The sequence below is a fragment of the Furipterus horrens genome, unplaced genomic scaffold (assembly GCF_987537825.1).
Source record: "Furipterus horrens unplaced genomic scaffold, mFurHor1.1.pri manual_scaffold_5, whole genome shotgun sequence".
Classification (NCBI taxonomy): Eukaryota; Metazoa; Chordata; class Mammalia; order Chiroptera; family Furipteridae; genus Furipterus; species Furipterus horrens.
Window position 1 is genome coordinate 139,834,188 of NW_028327175.1, and position 25,202 is coordinate 139,859,389.

At 42.9% G+C, this 25,202-nt stretch overlaps 1 long non-coding RNA gene across 1 annotated transcript; it reads left to right on the plus strand.

Annotated features, from left to right (window-relative positions):
• Positions 1-323: 323 nt before the first annotated feature.
• LOC150009989 (uncharacterized) lies at positions 324-19,981 on the plus strand. The gene is made up of 4 exons (XR_016511371.1): positions 324-389; positions 531-647; positions 8,081-8,304; positions 19,181-19,981. It is a non-coding gene; the product is annotated as an uncharacterized LOC150009989 (long non-coding RNA).
• The last annotated feature ends 5,221 nt before the right edge of the window (positions 19,982-25,202 follow it).

Sequence of the window (25,202 nt, forward strand, 5' to 3'; positions counted from 1 at the left end):
CTGTGGTCTTCCCAGCCATCTCCTGGAGCATGGGCCTGTTTTGCAAACACAGCAAGCTAGGCCAAATATGTGGGGTTTGGCCCTAGCTCAGATGACCCAGCTCCCTAAGCAAATAGTAAGGGATCTCCCCCCCTTTTCTTTCTAAACTAAATCCTTTCTGGGTGCATAATTTATAGAATTCCAGTGAACTGCAGTTTGGCTTTTTTCCCAAGAAAGACAGACGTCTCCTCAGATTTTCCACACACCCGCCCCATCCTGCTGGCCGAATGCCAGGACTTCCCAGCAAGGCTGGGGCAGAGCTGCTGCTGCTCTGGAGGAAGGCAGGGATGGACATCACCCCAGCGGTGGCATGGGCAGCAAGTTCAGGGGTAGCTGCAGCAGTGGCTCAGGTGGGTGTTCTATACAGGAGTGGGAGGATGGGAAATAGGTGTGTGGTAGAAGGGTGGGCAGGCAACACTGCAAGGAATTATGCTGGGACCAGAAGACCCGGAAATAGCTTATCAGTGTTTACAAAGCTCTTCTTCATCTAGGACACATATAATTACTATTCCCATGTAACCGATGCATTGCTTAAGAGGATGGAACGGACAACCTGAAATTAGCCTGACCCAAGTTAGAACTCCACTTCTGCCATTGAGTGTCCTTGGGTAAGTTGCAAAACCTCTTGCAGCCTCATCTGTCTGTTAGGGATAAAGATTGGACTTTCCCCAAGGGGTTGTGAGAAATAAATGAGAACCTGTATGCGAGGAGCCCACCCCCTGCCTGATCCCATCAGATGCTCCCTTGTTTCTCTTATGTTGGCTGGAGAAGTTCCCTGATTCCTGTGGGTGCTGCTGGGACTGCTGCTCAGGTGTTTGTTACTCCCAGCATGGCCCTTTATGCTGCCTGGGCCACCTGAGTGCCCACCAGGCTGGCCCATCCCCCAGCAGAGGCTGAAGCTTTGTGAGGTTGCCTGTGTGTATTCCCGGCTCAGAGCTTTGGGCCGAGAGCTTAGTCCGCAACTCCAGAAGGCCAGTCCGAATGCCTAACGTGCTCTGTGGGAGCAGGCAGTTCTAGAAACTGCATAGCTGGTGAAACTTAAGCCTCAAAATATGAACCTCAGTTTACACTCTGCCTGTTTCCTCTTATAGTCAAGGGCGAGCATCCAAATCCTCCTTCGTTCATCATTGTCATTGCTGCTGAGAAAGGTCAGCACGCATTAATCTCTGTTGCCTCCAGCCCATGGGCTCTCAGACTTTGTGGTGCTGAGCCTTGCAGGCAGTAGCTCTCTCCAATGTTTACAGGGAGTTGTCAGGTCATGCTCTGTGTCATCCCTGCATATGTAAAAACAGCATTTCCTCATCTGGCCTGACCCAGATTTTTTCCCCAAGGAAAACTGTGCACCTTTTACGATTCTTCCCTCGGTCTGGCATCCTCTTCCCCATGGCTGGCTTCTTCTCTTCATTCAATTCACAACCTAAATGTTTCTTCCTTGGTGCCTTGTCTAGCCATCCCATTGAAAGTGGCTCCCCTGCCCCACTCAAGGCACTGTCTGGCTCACCGTTGTTCTTTACCTTTTTCTTGGTACTCATTGCTATCTGACGTTAGTTCTTTGTTTATTGTCTTTGTTACTGGAATATAAGCTCCTGAGAGCAGGACCTGTCTCGGTCATCACAGTATCCCCAGTGCCTGGCATATGGCAGGAGCTCAATGGATACTTGTTCCATTAGTAAGTGAAGCAAACTTAAGATCATGGGGTCCAATGTCTTCATTTTGCAGAAGAGAAAACTGAGGCCCAGAAGGATTAAGGTGTCCAATGTCAATTCGCTTGTGCCAGACACTCTGTTGCCACGAGCTCTTTCCCTAGCAAGCGTCTTCTTCAATCCTCACGGGTCTTGGAACCAACATATGGTAATGGTCTGCCTTCTCATTTAGGATGAGGAACTATGTCCTGTTCTGAAGAGTTACAGCACCGAAATATCTGACGTGCACCTTAATTGGCTAAAGGACAGTTTGCTCACTTGGGCTGAAAATGGAAGACACACAGATGCACATATAAACACCCTGAAAAATTAAAATGGGCTCACGTGTGGGTAAGGAATGATTATATAAAATGATGTCATCCTCTTGGTCTCAGCTAGCCAAGGAAACACTGTAATGGGGTCAGAGCTATTACTATAAAATGAGACATTTCCCCTTTTAGATTCTGGAGGAAGAATAAGTGGCTCATGAAGAGTCACTGAGGGGTAGTGGGCTGGACATCTTCCTAATAGAATAATGTGAAGATTAACTCTGAATAGACATGTAAAGGGTCCAACACAGTCAGGGGTAATTCTGTGATCATTCCTAAAGATGGATTATTCTAGCTGATGACTGCTTGCTTCTGTGTTTCTGACTCCCACTAGTTTCTCATATTTATCCCAGGGGAGATGATGGGAGATGACTCATGCCGAGGAGCAAAATAAGCCAGTGTGCTAGCTCCGGTAAAAGGTTAGGTAGAGCGGTAAGAATCTAATCATAATTAAAACAGCCACTATTTCATTTATGTTATACTCTCTACATCTCAGGCAATGTGCTAAGGGTTTAGGTGTATTACCTTATTCAGCTGCATAAGGTTGGAACTTAGTTTGCCTTGCTTAAGGAAACAATCACTCAATCCTATGAAGAAGGAACTATTTTTATTTCTATTGTATGAATGAAAAAAGCGAAACTTGGAGAGGCCAAGTGGCTTGCCCAAGGTTATGCAGCTGGTAAAAAATTCCAGCTGTGGCACAGGGTCTGAAGGCAAAAGTGGCATAAAGTGCACAGAATGATCTAGTGATGTAGGAGGCTGGAATCGATGGCTGAAGCAAATTAGAGGTAGTAGGGTTTTGGCCACTGCCAGCTGCTCACTTTGTCTCTGGTCCCTTGCTTTTGATAATTGACTCTAACACATATCTACCAAGAATTTACAGGGTGCCTTGTTATAAATGAAAAGAGGTGGGTTTTAAGAGGGGACACCTGGAACAGCACAAATTACTGTCATAATCATGATAATTTGATGAAGTAAAGTTCCAACCACCAAACATTCTGTGCTCTCAGCCCACCTCCTTACACCTGAGAGACAGGATTACATTTTATTTGTCCTTGGTTAAATGAGAAACTGTATGTGAAAGGGCCTGGCTCAGTTCTCCTTGCCCAGTGCCTGGCACAGGGAGGGAACTTGATTGCAAGATACAGCCTTCTTACCTTTATTTCCCTAATGCCTATCACAGTGCTTGGCACATAGGAGGTGCTTAACACATATTAATTGTTTGTCATTTTTTGACTAGAAAGCACATATTGCTTAGTAAAAACTAACACTTATTGAGGCTTCATGCTAAACATTTCCAGGCACTATCACTTCAGGTCCTTACACTCATCTAGTAAGGTAAGTAGAGTTAACGTCTCCATTTAACAGTGGGATTTCCTTTAACAGAAGAGAAAACAGGCTCCAGATGTTAAAAACTTTGCCCAACCACCCTAAGCTATCAAGTTTGTAAGTGGCAGACCCAGAGGTTTGAATGAATGAGTTCTCAGAAGTGATTGAGAAGGATGAATGTAACTCTCTAAAATGATCTGTGGGCCATAACTCAAAACTTGACATTTCTTAGGAATCTTATTTCTTTCGAAAAATTCATACCATCTTTGCTTTCTAATACACCCATGGTTAATTCAAGCTAAATTAGTGTTTTAAACCACTGGCCAGTTTCATGACTTACATCATCCTCCCCTAATCCTCATGTTAACTGATGCTTCTGAAAGATGCATCCTATCCATTTTGAGACTTCTCATTCTTCTGGCAGGCTGCATGGGTACACAGGTTCCAGGTTGAACAGAAAGCTGGAGGAATTCTCATAAGATTTCTGGGACAGGTGAGTTGTGAAACAGAATTTAACTTACTGGCAGAGGAAAATCTGGAACAAAGATTTTACAGCTCTTCCTCTATCCAACCCCTGCCCTTTACCCCTAAATTATTTCTTACTTTATCTCCTAGGAGAGCAGAGAAGAGGCTCAATGAAGAGTTCATATTGTATAGGAGGTCCTAACTGGCACATAAACAAGTGGGAATCAGTGATGGGCATCAGCATCCCCTTGTAAAGGCCAATGGTTTGACTAATGGTCTTACCACCTTCTTTTGAGATCTTTTTAGCCTATTATTGATGATGCTGTATCCCTAATGCCAGCATCTCCTGCCACTAACACTGGATGTTTTACAATCAATTGGGAAGATAACTGGGAGGACCCTTGAGGTCTCCTAGTCATTGATTTCCATTTTACAGATAAGGACATTCAGGCACAGAGAGGAAAAATGAGTGACCCAAAGTTACATGATTTGGTGGAATTGTTCATTGCTTACCCAACAGCTAGTTCCTGCTCCTTATTCCTGTCTAGCAGGACATCAATTTTATTAGATATTGGGCAGTGCTGGTTTCAGGGAAGATGCAACATACCCGTCTCTGTCCCCAGAGAATGAATCTTGATTAGTTTGAGTCAATCATAATAATTCTACCTTTTTGGTAGTGACGGGTTTTGGGATGAGTAAGCTATAATCTTAGTCTTGATGGCTTTGGAGTTTATTGGATGAGGACAAGATGCTTGGAGTATTTGCAATGAGAACACACTGTGGGTGGCAAAGTACAATGACGTAAAGAACCTGACCTCGTGACGGTGTCTCAGAGCCACTGGATTAACCAGCTCTGACACTGCTATACCCCTGGACTTCTTGGCAAGTGAGATAAAAAAAAAAGTGTCTTTATTTTCTGTTATCTGTTACCCAAAGCATACTTACTGATGCGGACCTGGCTGGTTTGGCTCAGTGGATTGAGCGTCGGCCTGCGAGCTAAGTGTCGCTGGTTCGATCTTCCAGTCAGGGCACATCAGAGAAGGAAAACTCTGACTCCAAAAAAAACCTCCGCTGCCTTGCAGCATACCTCTTCAGGGGAAAGGCTAAGGGAGTAAACCCCGACAGAAAATCCGGAGCCGGAGTCCCTAAGGCGGTTTGACGTTGTAGTCAACACCGGCAACTCCTGCGGCGCACCTGAAGCCAAGCTGTATTGACTCGTCTTTCCCTTGGACCCTTCAGCTGCGAAGAGAGGGGGGGTCTGCTGCATGGGCAACAGCAGACCCTCCATATCACCCTGCCCAGGCTCTGTAGCTTCAGCATCACTGGAGAGGACACTCCAGCATCATCGCAAGATGTCGATTCAACACGGGAGGAGACAGATACCGTGTCACTCCCGAGTCGGACTGCACAAACATTCTCGGCGGTGCAGATAGACTCTTAAGAAGCTACACCATCGTCTCTCGAGACGGACGGCTGCCGCCGCCGACGACTTACTGATGCACATGACCAGGTAGGATCAAATTTCCAATTCAGTGTTTGAGATCACTCCAGGTAATGAGGGTATAAAAAAGCGTTTGGGATTGTCTATTGAATAGTAGCTAGACTGTGCTCCTGCGTAAAACTGGGGGCTCTCAGGAAGATCTCACAGGCAAGCCTGGGATTTGAACTTGAACCTTGGAATCAGTAAGATCAGGGTTGGCTTCATGAGGCAAGAAATGCAAAATAATGGTTTTCAGCCCCAGGGTTTTATCCTTTCACATAATACTGGCTGTGGCAGTTCCAAGAAGTTATCAGGGACTCAGATTCCTTTCACATCTCTGATCCATCATTTCTAGGGTGTACCTTTCACACTCATATCCAAGATGGATGCTAGAGATCCATTATCACGTTCATGTCCTGACAGCCAAACAGAAAAGCAGGATGAAATAGGATTTTATCGTTTTTTGTCCTGCTCCTCCTCATCTCTTCTCCCCTCTTTTCCTTCTCTCTTTTCTCAAACACCAACGCAGATGCTTGAAGTAGTTTTTAGAGCCTACAATATTTCTAATGTACTGTTCTGTTATGTTAGTGCTCTATAAATCATGTTTCTGGTGATGATGAGAACATGTGACATCCTTTGCATTCCAACTTCTAGTTTGGTGTAAAAAAAAAAATGACAATTGTCATAAACTGAAGAATACAACGCCCTTGAAAGGAAGCATTGCTATTCAGCTCCAGCAAATTGTTGCCAGGTGGGAATACAAGTTCCATTTTACTAACTCTCCTATTATTCAATAAGAAGTTTAAAAAACTGTATTTTACTATTAAATATGATTTTTAAAGATTAGATTAATATTGTTTGTTTTTTGGGTTGGTAGAACCTTGAGGTCAAATTTTGTGTCTGATTAATTTGGCAGAATCTGGCATATAATGGGCGCTTAATATCTGTTGAATGGATACGTTAAAGATTTTCCAACTACTCACTTCTCCCTGAAGACTGAATGAAACATCTAGAACAACTGGTAAAGGACAAAGGCATGTATGTCTGTCATGTATATGTTAATTGTTCCAGTGTTTTATTTCTCTCTCTCAAAGTGGAGTTTAAGCAACTTGAAGGCCGAGATTGTATTATCCATCCTATCAGCCCCTTCTTTTTAAATGACTTTTCCAAACTTCCACATGATTCTTCCACTTATATATCTGTGGGTAGAACATAGTTATATTTCTGGGAATCTGGAAATTTAGTCTTTTAGCTGAATGGTATTGCTCGGCTAAAAACTGAAGTTCTTTTACTTTTACTAATGAAAAGGGAGGAAAAGATATTGGAAAGTGACTAGCATTCTTTTCCACATGACCCTGAAGAGAAAGTTAAGGGCACTACAGTTGGCAGTCATTGAATTCCATGCTATAGTCGTCGGCAGCCGTCCGTCTCGAGAGACGATGGTGTAGCTTCTTAAGAGTCTATCTGCACCGCCGAGAACGGCTGTGCAGTCCGACTCGGGAGTGACACAGTATCTGTCTCCTCCCGTGTTGAATCGACATCTTGCGATGACGCTGGAGTGTCCTCTCCAGTGGAGCTGAAGCTACAGAGCCTGGGCAGGGTGATATGGAGGGTCTGCTGTTGCCCATGCAGCAGACCCCCCCTCTCTTCGCAGCTGAAGGGTCCAAGGGAAAGACGGAGTCAATACAGCTTGGCTTCAGGTGCGCCGCAGGAGTTGCTGGTGTTGACTACAACGTCAAACCGCCTTAGGGACTCCGGCTCCGGATTTTCTGTCGGGGTTTACTCCCTTAGCCTTTCCCCTGAAGAGGTATGCCGCAAGGCAGCGGAGGTTTTTTTTGGAGTCAGAGTTTTCCTTCTCTGATGTGCCCTGACTGGAAGATCGAACCAGCGACACTTAGCTCGCAGGCTGACGCTCAATCCACTGAGCCAAACCAACCATGCTATAGTAAATAATATGTATTATGGGATGTCAGTCATCATAAAGGCTTCTGGTTCAGTTCACTCACTTTGCAGGTAGGGCATTTGAAGTACAAAATAGCAGACACCCAGGGTCACAGGATTAAAAAAAAAAAACAGTCCTTCTAATTCTGTATTGAACCCATTGCCTCCATCAACTCTTATTAATGTTCACATCTCAGCCCTCAGCCCTCGTCGATTCCTCCCTGTCGTTGTGGTGCACCCAGGTTTTCTCATCTCACCACCAGCCTCTGAAACTGGCACCATCTCACCCTCTTTCCTAACAGTCTTCACTAACGCCTTCCTTAGTCCCTCCATCCCAAAGACGGCTCATAATTTTCATCTTAGGTATCAACTTGTAGTGGTTGGTAGAGGCTTCTAGAGATGGTCTCCCATGGATAATTTTTTAAAAGTTTTATTGTTTTTCCATTACAGCTGTCCCATTTTCCCCCGTTGCTCTCCCCTGCCCCACCCATCCCAGCCCCTCTCCCACAGTCAGTCCCCACTGGTGTCCATGTCCACGGGTCATTTACATTATTTCCTTGACTAGACCCTTTCCCTCCTTCCTCCCCTTCTCCCCCACCCCCTCCCCTCTGGTCACTGTCAGTCTGTCCCTTGTTTCCATGCCTCTGGTTCTGTTTTGCTCATTTGTTTGTTTTGTTCATCCCATGGATAGTTTTGAGGGCTCAGTGAGAAAGATTACTGAGATTGATTAATGATATCATTGTGGATGTTGTTCAAGAAATGGAGAATCCTATGGCAAGAATTTGTTGTCTGAGCCCTGATTTCTTTTCTTTTAGGGGTGAGGAAAAAACCTTCTTGGACTTTTTCATAATATGTCTGGCACTCACACGTGATAGCCCTGTCCCTGCATGCTGGGTGAACTTCCTACCACACTGCAGCCATCTGGGAGTGGAGTGAGCAGTGGTGTGACTGCTTGCAAATCAGAAGCTCAAGGCCATCCATCACCTTGTGCCCAGAATGCAACAGGCCACTGGGGCAGGCCCATCTGATACTGTCTTACGTAAGAAAGATAACTCTTATCATTACTGCACAAACTTAACTTGTAAATATAGACAGGATTAGATTGTGATTAGTGCCCTGGAGTTGCCAAGATAGTGAAATTCTAGTGACAGCTCTGTCACAGGCAGATGCTAAATATATCTTCCTCACAGTGACAAGGACAGTGTCAGGAGCACATAGGCCACGTGATTCTTCCCAGTCCCAAGGGGAAAAACGCCAACCACTCTGCTTTTAGAGTTTATTCCCAAACTAGACTCAGGCCCAGACTGAAAATAGATTCCCTGTGTCCTGGCCTCCTGCCCTGCTTGTGGTCTCCAGATAGGACACCATGTGTCACGTACTAAAGAGCATGTGGGAAGCTGTGGAGGAGGTGGCAGGACTCCTGGGCATGTCTTGAGAGAATTCTTTGTGTCAGGGTGGGGATGGATAACTTCTACCTACCTCCTGGACTATAGGGAAAGGAGAAAGCTCTGGGATGGAGGGGCTGAAGGGGAAGGAGGGGGAGAGTGCTCCCTGACATCTGTGAATCCGCAGAAGGTGCCAATCTGATTTACTTCCAAGCAGGTCCATTGCTGATGACTTGTATGTGTTCAGGTGTGCTCATTCTTTCCCTAATACTTCATTTCTTCAAATAGCATGCATCCACTGGCCAGCTCACTTAAAATTCTAATTACACAAGTATTGCATTAATAGTTTTTATAGTAAAAACCTTCAAACAATACAGAAGTAGGTTGAGGAAAAATAAAAATTCCATTTTTTCCTTATCTCTCCAATTCTACCTCTGTATCCAGAAGTAGCTGTGGCCAACAGTTTGATACGTGTCTTCCATCCTTTTTCTAGGCACACACCACAGAATACAGCACAATACCTGCAACACATACAATATTGTATAGTAAAGTACAGTACGGTATAGCAGAATGGTGCTTTCAGCAGGTCCTCAAACATCGTTTCATTATAACATTGATGAGAAAAAAATTTGAGGCCAAGGCCAGGGTCTGTGTGGAGTGTGCACATTCTCCCATGTCTGTGTGGGTTTTCTCTGGGACCCCCGTCTCCTCCCATGTCCCAGAGATGCGCATGTGCGATGAATCAGCATGTCTACATTGTCCCAGTCTGAGCGAGTGTGGTATGTGTGTGAGTGGCCCTGTGAAGTAAGGGCATTCTGTGTGGGGTGGGTCCCACCTTGCACACCTTGGGTTGCCCACATAGGCTCCAGCCACTGGGCTCCTGAACTGGGATAAGCAGATTAGAAAATAGCAATCTTAATGTCTCTTAAAATGTATGTGTAGCTCAAATTTATTTCAATGTTTAATATTAGAATGTATTGGGTCTTTATTTAGAAGTTTGGGGATGTGCCTTGTGACCAGAAATATGATGTAGAAATCTAACTTTTGGTTGTATCAATTAGCCTATGATAGAATTGGTTTTATTACACATTATTTCTCTTAAAGTCACAGTTTCCAAGAACCTACTGGCAACATTGTGAAGACTTACATAGTATAAGAGTATAATATAGTATAAGAGGTTATAAATAATCACTCTGGGTTCAAATAGCTTTACTTTTTTGGACTAATTACTTTGCTTCTCAGTGCCTTAGTTTCTTTCTCTGTCAAATAAGGATAATATTGGTCTCTGTTTTTCAGGATTGTTGTGAAGATTGCATGTTGGTTTTTTTTTTTTTGTTTGTTTTTTTTTTGAGATTTAATGTGTTTTATTGATTAAAATATTACATTTGTGCCAATTTCCCTTCCCTCTGCTCCCCTCCACCCGGTGGCCTCCCTCCCTCCACTTGTCCCCCCCTTTTAGATTATGTCCATTAGTTGTGCATACAGTTCCTCCCAACCTCTCTCCGTCTATTCCATTCCCTCCTACCATGATCCCCAATTCCTATATCATCTCCCTCCCTCTACCCACTCCCCCTCCCTGTTGACCTCCCCCCAATATGCTTCCCGTACCCACAGTTCCTTTTCCACTCTCGTTGCCTGTTTAGTTTGCCTTTGTTTCATCTCCCTAGCTTCTGTTTTTTAAACCAGTCCCTTTAACATCTCATATAACAGTGGTTTGGATCTAATGAACTCTTTCAGTTTTATTTTATCCTGGAAACACTTTCTCTGTCCTTCTATTCTGAATGACAATTTCGCTGGATAGAGTATTCGTGGTTGTAGGTTTTAGATTTTCATTACTTTGAATATTTCTTGCCAGTCCCTTCTTGCCTGTAGGGTCTCCCTTGAGAAGTCAGCTGATAGTCTAATTGGGACCCCTTTGTACATGATTCTTTTCTTCTCTCTTGCTGCTTTTAAGATTCTCTCTTTATCTTTAATTTTTGACATTTTGATTATAATGTGTCTTGGAGTGGTTCTCCCTGGGTCCAGTCTCTTGGGAACTCTCCTTGCTTCCTGGACCTGCAAGTCTATTCCCTTCCCCAAGTCTGGGAAGTTCTCCTTTATTATATTTTCACTCAATTTTTCAAGTTCTAGTTCATCTTCTTCACTCTCTGGCAAACCAATGATTCTTATGTTGGGCCTTTTATAGCTGTCCCAGAGGTTTCTGATCCTCTCATTGTTGCTTCCCATTTCCTCTCTCTGCATTGGTTGACTGCTTGTTCCTTCTCCATATTCCAGTTTGTTGAAATGAACTCTGGATTTTTTTTCCTCACCATCTGTCTCGTATGTGGTTTTGTTCCTTTCGTTATGAATGTTTTTCACTTCTTTCTTATCTTTTTCCTGCTCTTTTGTGAATTCTGTAAGCCACCTGATAACAATGGCCCAGAACTGAGCCTCTGACAGGTTTCTTATCTGTTCATCTGTCAGGTTCTCTATCTGTTGCCTGGTGAGCTGTGCCACCGGGATTTCTATAGTTGTCTGCCTCATTTTGACAGATGCGTTTTGTTTTCTTGGGCCGGCTGTAGGGGGCAGTGCCTGTGTACTCGTCACAACCCAACGACCGGCGCCTGTCCACGACCTATTTCGCAGCCCTGTGGTGCTTTCTTTGGGGGCGGGGGTCCAAGATGGATTCACACAGTTATTCAGCTAGGAGACCGGGATCCGTCCTCCCGCCCCACTGGGCCTCACTGTTTAAGGCGATGCGGTGGCTGCTTTCCCCAGCACTGGGGTCGCGCACTGCCAGAGGCTTGACTGCAGCCGGGATTTTTCGCCGCCCCGCCGCTGTCCCAGGTGCGACTGCAAACAGCTTTGCCCTCTTTAACTCTTACCTGCCCGAATGGCACCGCTGGTTTATAACTTCATATGTTGGGCTTCCGTGTAGTTTTATTTTCTGGAATTTCTAGTTATCCTTTGTTTTGAAGTAGTTGTATTCCTCTCTAGTTGTAGAGGGAGACCTAGCGTGTCCGTCTAAGCCTCCATCTTGGCCGGAAGTCCACATGTTGGTATTTTTAAAACAGTGACTAACACAGAGTAAGAGCTGAGTCTTATTATTACATATGCAAATAAGGAGGTCATATTATACATCATTGCATCTCAACTTATACCAAAACTTAGTGACTTTCAACAGCAAACATTTATTATCTCACAGCTCTTGTGAGTCAAGAACTCGGGTGCACTTATTGGGTGGTCATAACTCAGGGTCTCTTGTATGTGTGGATGTTGGCAGGTGCTGCAATCAACGGAACGCTTGACTGGATGTGTGGAAACTTCTTCCAAGATGGCTCACTGATATGGATGTTGTCAGGGGGCATCAGTTTCTTGTCACATGGATATCTCCATAGGCTGCTTAAGTGTCCTTATGACATGGGAACTAACTTCTCCCAGAGTGAGCAATGTAAGAGAGAGTGAGTGAGGAGAAGGCCACAGTACCTTTTATGACTCGGTCTCTGAAGTTGATACCACTACTTCTGCTTCAATCTGTTCATTAAGAATGGGTCACTAAGTCTAACCATCACCCCAGGGGGATGGGGTTGTAGGAATTGTATCACAGAATTTATGGCCACATTTTACAAGCACCATAGAGTTTATCTGAGACATGGTATTGTGCTCTATGTGTTGTCTTGCAATCTGCTTTTTTTCATTTAATAGAACACCTTGGAGATCTTTCCATATCAGGACATATGGAATTGTATCATTCTTTCTATCAAACGACATTTCATTGTAAAGATATACCATAGTTTCTTTAACCATTCCCCCATTTGGTGGGCATATAGCTACATTTTTCTTTCTTTGCAAACAGCAATGGCCTAAGTAAGGAATATGGCATTTTTTAGAGATCCACAGTCCAAAGAAAAGCTTTTAATTATTAAATTCCAAGGAATTAGAAATGGCGGCAGGAAGCAAAGAAACCTCTAGATTCCAGGTGATCAGACAGGATATAAGCCCATGACACATGTTGACAGTTGTTCACACAAGAACACTGACATACAACATTGTCGGTCATTGACCCCAGAGTAGCTCTGGTTGCCTGGGGCCTTGTACTATGCTCCCCCAAGTGAGGTGTACCTGGGATCCCAAGATTCACCTTCAGTCTGATGTGCACCTGGGCTTGTCAAGTGTTTACAGCATTAGATATTAAACTCCAACAGGGTCTTCTTACACTGGTTTGAGTCCTACTCATCATGACAGACAGCTTTAGTCAGCTACCTGCCTTCCTTCCCTTCTCCCCACATACCATGATTTTGTTTAGCTCTTCTGATTATGCTGGTTCTGTTTAGGATGGTGATGGTCTAGCTGCAGAGGTTGAATCATGATTAGTTTAAGTCATTCACTGCCATTCACCAGATACTTACATTTCCACTGTCCCTTATAGTGAGGGCTGATTCACTTAGCCATTCTGGCCAATGCAATCTAAGCAAAAGTCAGCTCAGGGACTTCTTAGGAAGACTTACATTCTGAATAAGATAAGCAGACATTGCTGGCACCACTGTACCCTCCATTTTTGTCTTAAACACAGATATAATATTTAGTTGTGGACACCATCTTGAGATACATGGTAAACAAAACTGAAAAGATGCCATGCTGAAGATTTGGATTGGAAAGAGGTAAACACGCAGGGACTTCGATGACATTGATGAGCTGCTGCAACAGCTATTGACTGTCTACCCACAGACATTTTATTACGGAGAAAAATAACTCTACTTTTTAAAAAGTTACTGCTTGCTGAGTTTTCTGTTACTTGCAGCTGAGAGCATCCCTGATGCATTTCCTGAATCTCCCTAAGCTTTGCAGGTGCAGTGACTCTGTCTAATATGCTTTATATAAAATTGCTGGTGCTAAGAACCATGCCCGGAACACAAAAGGCACTTGACAAATGAATAAGCTGAATTAATAAATATCTTTTTAGATACTTAGAGCTTCTTTATAAGAGTGTTAGCCTTTGAGGGATACCTCTTTTCTGAACTTCACACAATCCCCATAGTTCTGGCTTAGCAGAGGTGGGAGTTCCCTGAGCAGGCAGATGGGTTCATAATACCTAGACCACTGCAGAAATATCTCTGCTATATAATGTCCTTCAACTCACAGTTTCATTACTGGGAAAAAGAATATATCAAATCATTCAATAATAGCTGAAAAAATTTCATCCTTTCAAACCAGTCTTGGCTAGAGTCACAGTGAAATAGTCTTACATTAAATTCTGCTCATCAGCAAATAGTGAGCTAGCAGAGGAGAGACAAGGGAAAGCCTCTTACCTGGTGGTAGCCAAATCAGGGAATGTTGGCTGACACATTATCCGGGTGGAAGAATACTATCTACTGGAAATTGAAGTGGTTCTTTAGTGGAGAAAAAAAGTATTTTAAGAGTCTCATTAACTATTGAAATAAGAAAAGATTAAAATTTTTAAAAGGCATTCTGAATTTGTTGAGTGTAATTGGACTCTTAGATAAGTCATGCCATGTATAGGTGCAAAACAAGGGCTGAATTAGCCTATAATCAGCAAGTTTCTGATAAATATAACTGGGACCAGTTGCATCTTAATTTTATAGTGTGGTATAGTATGAGGAAGGATTTTTTGGTGAAATCCAGTTTTCAGCCCTTACTTTGTGACTCTGGGCCAGTACTCTATGTTTCTGCGTCCTGGTTTCCTTCTTTGTAATACTACAAATCTCCTAGGATTGTCGTCGGCAGCCGTCCGTCTCGAGAGACGATGGTGTAGCTTCTTAAGAGTCTATCTGCACCGCCGAGAATGGTTGTGCAGTCCGACTCGGGAGTGAAACAGTATCTGTCTCCTCCCGTGTTGAATCGACATCTTGCGATGACGCTGGAGTGTCCTCTCCAGTGGAGCTGAAGCTACAGAGCCTGGGCAGGGTGATATGGAGGGTCTGCTGTTGCCCATGCAGCAGACCCCCCCTCTCTTCGCAGCTGAAGGATCCAAGGGAAAGACGGAGTCAATACAGCTTGGCTTCAGGTGCGCCGCAGGAGTTGCCGGTGTTGACTACAACGTCAAACCGCCTTAGGGACTCCGGCTCTGGATTTTCTGTCGGGGTTTACTCCCTTAGCCTTTCCCCTGAAGAGGTATGCCGCAAGGCAGCGGAGGTTTTTTGGAGTCAGAATTTTCCTTCTCTGATGTGCCCTGACTGGAAGATTGAACCAGCAACACTTAGCTCGCAGGCTGACGCTCAATCCACTGAGCCAAACCAGCCAGGGGCCCTAGGATTGTAATGAAGATTTAAATACAATTATATAGGCAAAATATCTGGCACATATTATTACTATTGCTACAACCTCTATTACTACTACTATTATCATCACTACTATTACTACCGTCACTACTATTTCTATAATTACTACCACTACCACCACCATCACTACCATTATTTGTAATAGAAAAGGTAAAGCAAGTTCCCCTTCACTGTTAGTTCCCTTTTATTCCAGATAAAGAAATTATCCCCAATTCATTGAAAGGTCTATTTTTCAATGAACTGGGAGGGAAGATTCATTGAATCACATGTTGTTTCCCTCTTGAAAACAAACTACCTTACTTTGGGTTATAGAAAGACCATCTGGTCTTTCTGCTTTTGGCCCTAGGAGATAGGAGAACGCTGCCTGCCTGCTCCCCAGACCCCTTTTGGACTCAGGGTAATATTTTGGATTTGATGGCTTTGTAGAAAGCATCCCACCTCTTTCTGCTACCTTTCTGTTTTCAGGGCTGAGTTTCTGTTTCAGCCCTCCAGGAAGCATTTATGACTTCCTTCCTAATTTCCCCTCTCCTCTGAGTCCCTGAATGTAAAAGATAGCTCCCCTTAGCCCCTGCATATGCTGCATGGGTATCATTTAAAGTCTGTTCAGAGGACTTCCGGCCAAGATGGAGGCTTAGATGGACACGCTCGGTCTCCCTCTACAACTAGAGAGGAATACAACTACTTCGAAACAAAAGATAACTAGAAATTCCAGAAAATAAAACTATACGGAAGCCCAATGTATGAAGTTATAAACCTGCGGCGCTCTTTGGTCAGGTAAGACAAAAGTGGGTGGTGCTGTTTGTGGTAGCACCAGGGACAGCGGCAGGGAGAACAATCCCAGTGGCAGGGAGAACAATCCCGGCTGCAGTCGAACCCCCGGCAGCTTGCGACCCCAACGCTGGGGAAAGCAACCACCACATCGCCTTGAACAGTGAGGCCCAGAGGGTGGGAGGACAGATCCCGGTCTCCTAGCGGAATAACTGTGTGAATCCATCTTGGACCTCCGCCCCCACACAAAGCGCCACAGGGCTGCGAAGTAGGTTGCGGATCGCCGCCGGTCGCTGGGTTGTGACGAGTACACAGGCACTGCCCCCTATTGCCGGCCCAAGAAAACAAAACGCATCTGTCAAAATGAGGCAGACAACTATAGAAATCCTGGTGGCGCAGCTCACTAGGCAACAGATGAAGAACCTGACAGATGAACAAATAAGAAACCTGTCAAAGGCTCGGTTCAGGGCCATTGTTATCAGGTGGCTTACAGAATTAACAAAAGATCTGGAAAAAGATGAGAAAGAATCGAAAAACACTCATAATGAAAGGAACAAAACCACATACGAGACAGATGGTGAGGAAATAAAATCCAGAGTTCAAATCAACAAACCTGAACATAGAGAAGGAACAGACAACCAGTGCAGAGAGAGGAAACGGGAAGCAAGGATGAGAGGATCAGAAACCTCTGGGACAGCTATAAAAGGCCTAACACAAGAATCATTGGTTTGCCAGAAGGCGAAGAGGATGAACTAGAAATTGAAAAATTGAGTGAAAATATAATGAAGCAGAACTTCCCAAACTTGGGGAAGGAAATAGACTTACAGGTCCAGGAAGCACAGAGAGTTCCAAAAAAACTGGACCCAGGGAGAACCACTCCAAGACACATTATAATCAAAATGTCAAAAATTAAAGATAAAGAGAGAATCTTAAAAGCAGCAAGAGAGAAGAAAAGAATCATGTACAAAGGGGTCCCAATTAAACTATCAGCTGACTTCTCAAGGGAGACCCTGCAGGCAAGAAGTGACTGGCAAGAAATATTCAAAGTAATGAAAAGCAAAAACCTACAACCACGAATACTCTATCCAGCGAAATTGTCATTCAGAATAGAAGGGCAGAGAAAGTGTTTTCAGGACAAAACAGAACTGAAAGAGTTCATTAGATCCAAACCACTGTTATATGAGATGTTAAAGGGACTGGTTTAGAAAAAGGAGGATCAAAACTATGAAATCTAAAATGAAAACTGCATCACAAGAAACAACGGAAGCTAGGGAATGGAGACAAAGGCAAACTAAATAGGCAACGAGAGTGGAAAAAGAACTATAGGTATGGGGAACATATCGGGCAGAGGTCAACAGGGAGGGGGAACGGGGAGAGGGAGGGAGATGATATAGGAATTGGGGATCATGGTAGGAGGGAATGGAATAGATAGAGAGAGGTTGAGAAGAACTATATGCACAACTAATGGACATGGTCTAAAAGGGGGGGACAACTGGAGGGAGGGGGGCCACCGGGTGGAGGGGAGCAGAGGGAAGGGAAATTGGGACAAATGTAACATTATAATCAATAAAACACATTTAAAAAAAATAAATAAAATAAAGTCTGTTCACATGGTGGGTGTGAGGAAAGCAATATGGCCAATGTGGGACCCTGTCCTTTGGGTCCCCTCTCCCCTAGTCAGAGGGGGCTTTCTCCACTATTGAGTCAAGGATGATAAAAACGGTGCTTCAAATTTGTATGGAATGCTCTGCCTTTCTTTCTTTTCTTTAAATATATATTTTTAAAGATTTTATTTAATTTTAGAGAGAAGGGAAGGAAGGGAGAAAGAGAGGGAGAGAAACATCGATGTATGAGAGATACAGCAATCGGTTGCTCTTTGCACACCCTCAGCTGGAGACCTGGCCCACAACCCAGGCAAGTGCCGACTGGGAATGGAACCGGTGACCTTTGGGTTCACAGGCCAGCACTCAATCCACTGAGCCACACCAGCCAAGGCTATGCCTTTTTTTCTTAAAAAATATGTTTTCCTTATTAAAATGAAAATGTACCTGCACCATGGAAAGTACAGATAAGCAAAATGAGAAACATAAAACTACCCATAATCAGAGTGCACCAGTATTCACAATGTACATTATTTCAGTCTTTTTCCTATGCATAGTTATATACTTTATTTTTAAATGGAATGTCATCATACTTTATACTAGTCTTCAGTATATTTTCATTAATCAGTGAGAAATCACCAACAGCTATCCACATCTTTTGATACTTAAGCATCATTTGTTTCCATGGCTTATGGAATTCTGTTATGGGGGGTAACACCATTTAGTACTTATTATTACTGGCTTGTTATTATTCTTCTAAAATGTTGGTTTATTAATTTTAAAAATGACGATATGTTAACATAATGACATATATTTGTTAAAACTATTTTCCAGAACAAAAATTATCTTTTTCTTTTCCCAGGGGAAATGTTTTATTTATTTATTTTTATCATTCATGTTTATTTAATTACAGTTGGTTTATTATTTAACCAGTTTTCTGTGGCTGAACATTTAGCTTATTTACAATTTTTCACTATTACTAACAACGCTATGGTGATGAACAGCCTTCTCACTCATCCATGATTTTTTTCCGTGGTCTACACCTATTGGCCTATGTGATGGGAAGGGTATGCATATTTTAAAGGTTTTAAAATTTCATACGACCAAATGCCTTCCCCAAAAGACCCTGTCAATTTGAGGTGTGTGTGGCAGCACTTCAGACATTTCAAGGTACTTTCTCAATAGGTCCTCATGACAGCCCCGAATGATTGGCAGGACAGATATGATTATTCATATTCTGAAGCTAAGAGAGCTCAACTGCAAAGAAGTGACCATAGGTAATTAGATCTTGGGGACAATTTTCTGTTAAGTGTTTGGCAATAAAACCACATTATCAGCACATGGGAGAGAGCTTACCTTTCTGTTTTCTGTCCTCAGAGCAGGAACTTGAAGAGTCAGGGCTGCAGCTCATCCAAGATTCCGGACTGGTTAAGTGACTTGGCCAACCAAGGTCACTAGGTGAGTTAGTGGCCAAGTCAGAACAGGAAACCAGTTCTCCCAGCTCTTAGACCAGTGTTCTCTCTGTCAACGTGCTTTTCTGAAACATCTGGGTTCTTCTCACCATTGACCAAATCACTCAGATGTTTAGTTTTGTAGAATCATAACCTGGGGACCTTGTTAAAATGTGGGTTCTGATCCAATAGGTCTGGGGAGAGACCTGGGGTTCTGCATTTCTAGCAAGTTCCCAGATGATGCCTATGGATCCAGACTGCTCTTGAGTAAATAGAAGGCAGCTAGAGAATGGCTCAGGGAAAGACAAAGCAAATGACCTAGATAAAAACAGGGCTTATTGGCAAATAGTGCAGCATTTTAAATGCCAGTGACTGAAAAGGGTATTTCTGATGGTTATGAGTCTTAAAATAAAGATCTTGTCTCTCTTCCAGCAGAAACAACCAGACATGAGACCAACTCAACAGGCCAAGGGAAGGCCTGGGGTCATGTTGGCAAGGGATGTCCCAGACACACCCAACAGCAGCACAATGAACTCCTTCACTGAGTGGAAGCAGCAGCAGCAAGGCAGCCAGAATGAAAGCCGCTTTGTTTAACATTCCAGAGGCATTCCCAGTGTCCCCCAGAGTCCTCATTATTTACCTGGAGAATTACCAAGGGACTTTCAGATGGGACGAAAGCCTTCCCTTATGACACTTGAATGACAAAAAAGCTGCACTTGATGAAGAAAGAAGTGGAAATGGAGCCCAGGCAGAGAAACAGAAGGCCTTCCGCTTGTGGGATTTCTAAATCACAGGCATGGCCTGCCACCTTGCGCATAGAGGCAAGGGATGTCAGTGTTGTTGGCAGTTTGGGGGACAGAGCTTTAGGGTTGCAATATGGTTTTCAGGACATGAGGAGTGGGCAAAAGAGGACTGTTTGGCTTAGGGAGGAGTGAGGAGGCCAGGGCCAGGCTGGGATCAGGGAAGAAGACTGTATGCTGGCTGTTTCTTTAGATTTAAGATTTAGATGTAATGTGTGCTGGCATTGGAGCTACCACAAGAAAGGATCTTTGAACTTGCATAATCCTGACATTTTCAAGTTATGTTCTCTGGAGGTCTGAAGATTCTTGGAGCTGTGAAGAATTTTTCAGAGACTCTTGTTTGCTGTGAAATGTAAGGGGATGTGGTGCTGGTCCTTCACCCCCATTTTACCATCACTTTGTATAGATTTATACATTGGGACTCTGAATATGATTTATTTCCATAAAGGGTTATATACTTAAAAATTGCTCGTTTTTTGACTTCTTCATTTGACCTCAGAATGAGTTCATGACATAACACTGTGGTGTTCACCCCCCCACCCCTCACCTGAAATGTGGTGACACCGTGGTAGGTCAACAGGACTCAAAACACCAGACTGGATTATTTTCCCTCAGAGCAGCCCATTTATTTTGCTCCACTTTTTTAGTTCCAACCCCACCAAAGCCCAAACTAGGGCCAGATTTACAATATTCCACATACACCATGGGCTGGGAAGTGAACGGGCCTAAGACGTGGACTGGCCTAAGACATCGTGGACAAGGGTACCCATATGGTGTGATATGTGTGAGGTTCAGGCAGCCTCCAATAACTCCCCATCTAACGAGTTCCCACCACAGGTTAGGTCAGCAGTTTTCAAATGAAGCCAGGGGCCAGTGCACCTGTGGAGCACCATGAATTAATTCCATCATACAAATACAAAGTAATGTTACCAGCGGAAAAGCTAGCTGTATTATAAGCACACAGTATAACATTGTGATCACATACACTGCATTCGTTGTTAAGACTAGTCATACATACTCTGGTTCTTTCAGGTACACAATGAACTTGCACTTCTCCATTGTCTATGATAGGCATGGCCACATAACAGGCTTTAGTCAAAGAATGTGAGTGGGAGCTTTTAAAATCAGCATTTGATTCCCCTCCACCCCTTCCCCATGCTGCAGACTTTGTGGAAGCCCACCTTGGGATGGAGCCTCCGTTTGCCGGAGTCCTGAGGTTGCTATGAAAATAGAGCTCTTCTTCAATCTACATCAAATGTAGTGTGAGCAAAAAATATATATATATATATATCTTTGTTTGTTTAAGCCATTAATATTTCAGAGTTTTGTTAAAGCAAAACCTAGCCTATCCTGACTAGGATACAGACACTTAACAAAAGTAAACCAATAAGCTGTTAAATGCACCATTGCTGATTTTGTCATAACTTTTCTGTTAATTCAATACCTCCAACTTTGGAGGTACAGTACCAAATAGCCATATAATTGGAGAATTCATATTTGAAGGATTTAGAACAATATGAGAAAAATGATACTAAATGACAATGATTGTAGATGAGCTGATGAAAACTTATGGATCACTTTATATTCTTTAAAGTAGACCATAAAGACAACACAAATGACAAAATCATGATATGTAATATTCAATGATATCAAATACCATATTCAATCATATTTAATGTATGGCAAATTACTATCAGTGGTGTCTGAACCATTAATTTCCATTTCTTTTCCTTACTTAAGAGGACTCCTTCAGGATTACTATTCTTAATACACTAAGAGTTTTTCCTGAGTCTGGTCCTCTCTTTCAGACTCCATGCCTTTTTCATTTAATGACAGAAAGTGGTTGATATCCATCTTCCTTAGTTCTGCCATGGTAACAGAGAACTAAAATAATTTGGATTTTGAGATTGAAATTATTTTGTATAATCGCTATTTAATTTTCCTCTTAAGATCTCTTGTAGGTATACTCCCAAATTCTGCTTTTATTGTCATACCAGCTTTTATGTGGCTTTCAAGTAACTTGGTGTAAATTTTGGTTCCAATTTCACAGAGCTGTATGGCTCCAAATAAGTGACTCAGCCTCTAAATCTTAATTCCTAATTTGTGAAAGAGAGAAGATCTGACTGGTCCAAATTGAACCAGGTGTTTAGTCTGGATCCAGTCAGTTGTAGTTGGGAGAGGATCACATGGTACATAGGGCTGCCTTTTCCTTGCTGTGAGGAAGGTGAAATCCCAAAGAGGAAGATGAGGGACCCTAAGGATCTCTTTAGCACAGAAAAACTTGTACACTTAGCAGGAATACTTGTGGTTACCAAAAACTTACAGATGCACTTACAGATGAGGTGACTGTTTCATTTTCTATTTGTTTATTTTGTTGACTGCTAGCATTCACCAGTGGAAAGCTGCAGTGGATGCCAAAAATATAAGAAAAGTTTACTGGAGATCTTAGAATTAAGCAAAATTTTATCCACTGATTTACTTTTTGTATTCATTAGGAAAAGCTTTTCTAAAAATGTTGATTTTAGTGACCTAACACTTTGAGGTGGCTTGCAGAATATCATAGAGCTGCTGAGTTATAAAAGCAAGAACATCATTTTCATGAACCCCAAGTGGTCATGTGTTTAGGGATAAAGTAGAGGTTCTGATCCTTTGTAGCCCATTAGAGAGATGAGAGAAACTTAAAACGACGTAATACCCTCATAGACTCACCAGAATGACAACACAATAAAATTGATGATACCAAGTGTGAAAGAAGATGCCGAAATATCTGAAACTCTCATAAAATTCAGGTTAGGGGTATAAATTGATATAATCACTTTAGATAATTGTTTCACAGTATCTACTAAAACTGAATATGGGCATACCCAGTGACACAGCAATTCCATTCCTAAGTACACACTCAAAAAATGCGTACATATGTTTATCAAAAGATATGTGCTCAAGTGTACACTATTTATACTATTCCCCAAACTGGAAACTACTCAGGTGTGATGTGCTGGTGCAATGGACACATCAGCAATAGAATGGATCACAAATTGTGTTATACTCACACCATAAAATAATGTACTACAGTGAGAATGAACGAACTATAACGACAGCAAACAATATGGATGAATCTTATGAATATAGTTCTGAGCAAAAGAAGTCAAGCATAAAAGAAAACATTCTGTATATTTCATTTACATAAAGTAATCTATGTGTTGGCAATCATGATAACAATGATCTTTGGTGGGTGTTTTGGGTGCTAGAGACGTTCTGTTTCTTAGTCTACGTACATGGGTGTTTGTGAAAATTTATGAACTTGTACATTTATAATTTATTCACTTTTCTGTATATATGCTATACTTTGATAGAAATCTTAAAAAATTGTGATACCTGGACCTGGATCCAGACAAATTAAATCTGACTCTGGGGGTGGAGCCCGAGTATAGTACTTTACAAAGCCCTCCTGGAGATCTTCATGTACAGTTCAGGGTATGAACTGCTGGTTAGTGGAATGCACCCTGGCTGAGATTCTGGCCTTGGGCAAATCACTCTCCTGCTCTGGGGCTTGGATACCAGCCCTATGATCCTAAGGCATTAGCATGGCGTGGTTAATCCAACAGATCAGTTGACATAATAGGTTCAAAGGGAGATATGATGAAAAACAGATTTGGTGTAGAGGCTGTGCCAGGATTGTATTCCAGCTGTTTACTGGCCCAATACAATAGTGTCTCTAAGGGTGGTATGTCAGAATAAGGGATCTTCAGAGGACATGGGGACCCAGCTCAGTCTCTGTCACAATTTTACCTGGAGGTGGAACTAAGTGGCAATTGATTTCACTTTTTTCAGTTCGACTTTATCATCCCTTTGGAATAGGCTAAGAATAGTTCAAGAAATAAAGTTTCAAAAAAACTTGTGAAAAATCCAAAGGTACACCCAAAAACAAACATGAATGGATTTCTAGGAATTTAAATATCCTTTTTTTACTGGACAATATTTCATTCCTTGAGGAACTCTCAGTACTATAGAACAACTTATATGATCCTACTATTTAATTTTTTATCTATCTAATTTTTTAAGTGGACAATTGAAGGCCAGAGAGATGTGACTCTTCCAAGTCACACATTAATTAATGACGGGCCAGAGAAAAGCTTTGTCTCCCGACTTGGTGATTTTTTTTCTTCATTCAGCAAGCATCCACTGAACATCTGTATGTGCCAAGTACTGAGCCAGGCTTGGGAGATCCAATGGTGAACAAGCTACAGTGAGTGTGGATTTATTGGACATTCATCTGGGCCTTGTCACTGGGGTCTAAGCTGGCGTTTGTCCCTTCATCTCTGGTTAATCCATGGGCAGAGTCTGGCTCTCCATAGTTATCCTTGGGATGGCATCTCCGGCACTTGGCACAGCGGAACTCTACAGAGGCTCTCCTCTCTGAGGGTGCTTTGGGAGTAGTTCAAGGTGAGCTTGGCTGCAGGAGGTGTAAATATGTGGGAGTGGCACCACTTCAGTTCGCCTGTCACAGAAGGGTGTTTCGCAGACTGGGGAACAACGCCAAGATATGGCTGGGCCTTGGAACACTGGGCATTAGCTAACCCTCATGGGATTGCTCTTATGGACATGAGCAAGTGGCCCAAGGGGGGCTGACAGGAGACTTGTGACCCATTACTCTAGTTGGGTCAGAGATAGCGGTTGAGGACAGGAACACTCTCTGTTGCAGGAAAACCCATGTTTCGAAAACCTGTGGTAGAAGTAAAGATTTGTGAGAAAGAAGGGACTTAGACTTAGGGTCTGTTTTGCGAGACCGCATTTCCTACCCTACTCATTTTTAAACCCTATGTTACAAATCCCTAGGTATTCCTAGGAGGCCCCCCAGGGCCACCATAGCAGGGAGTACAATGGAAGGCCTTGGTATTTATGGCTCAGTGGATCTTGCTACTGATTCCCTCCAAACTACTCATCTTTCTCTAGTTTAAATATTGGGTTTTGTGTATAATTTTATCCTAATAAATATTTCTGTGACTAAGACTGTTTGAGAATCATTGTCCTTCACAAACCTTTTCTGATGACCAGTGAGAATCAGTCTTATTATTATAATTTTATCTTTATGGAATGCAATCTCACAACCTTTTTATATAATCTATGTTAGGATAATCTGTCTTATAGAAAAATTAAATTCCTGTGTGACTGACTGTTCAAGTCTGTCCTAAATAGTGGAAGATGGTGATTAGCTGATTGATGGCCAGGGTGGGCCCTTCATAGACAAAGTGTCTCTTCCGTGACATCAGCCTGCTTTCATGTTCCTTCCTGCTGTTTCTGACACTGTTTCTGATCCTGGGGTCCCACCCACCTCATGTTCCCTTTGTGGCCAAGGCTACTTTCTCTCAGGCTCCTCCCTCTTCCTATCATATTGCAACTCACCAGTCACCTGCTTTAATGTTACTGGGAGATGTCTTTCTTATTTTTGGAAAACCCTAACCACATTATTTGATTGAAGTACAAATATGTTCACATCTCAATTTATTTATTTTTATTTTTATTTTTTTCCATTACCACTGACCCCCCGTATACCCTCTCCTCCCACAATCACCACACTATTGTCCATGTCCATGAATTCTTTTTCCTTTTTGCTTTATCCCTTGACCCCCTAACAGCCCCCCTATAGCTGTCAG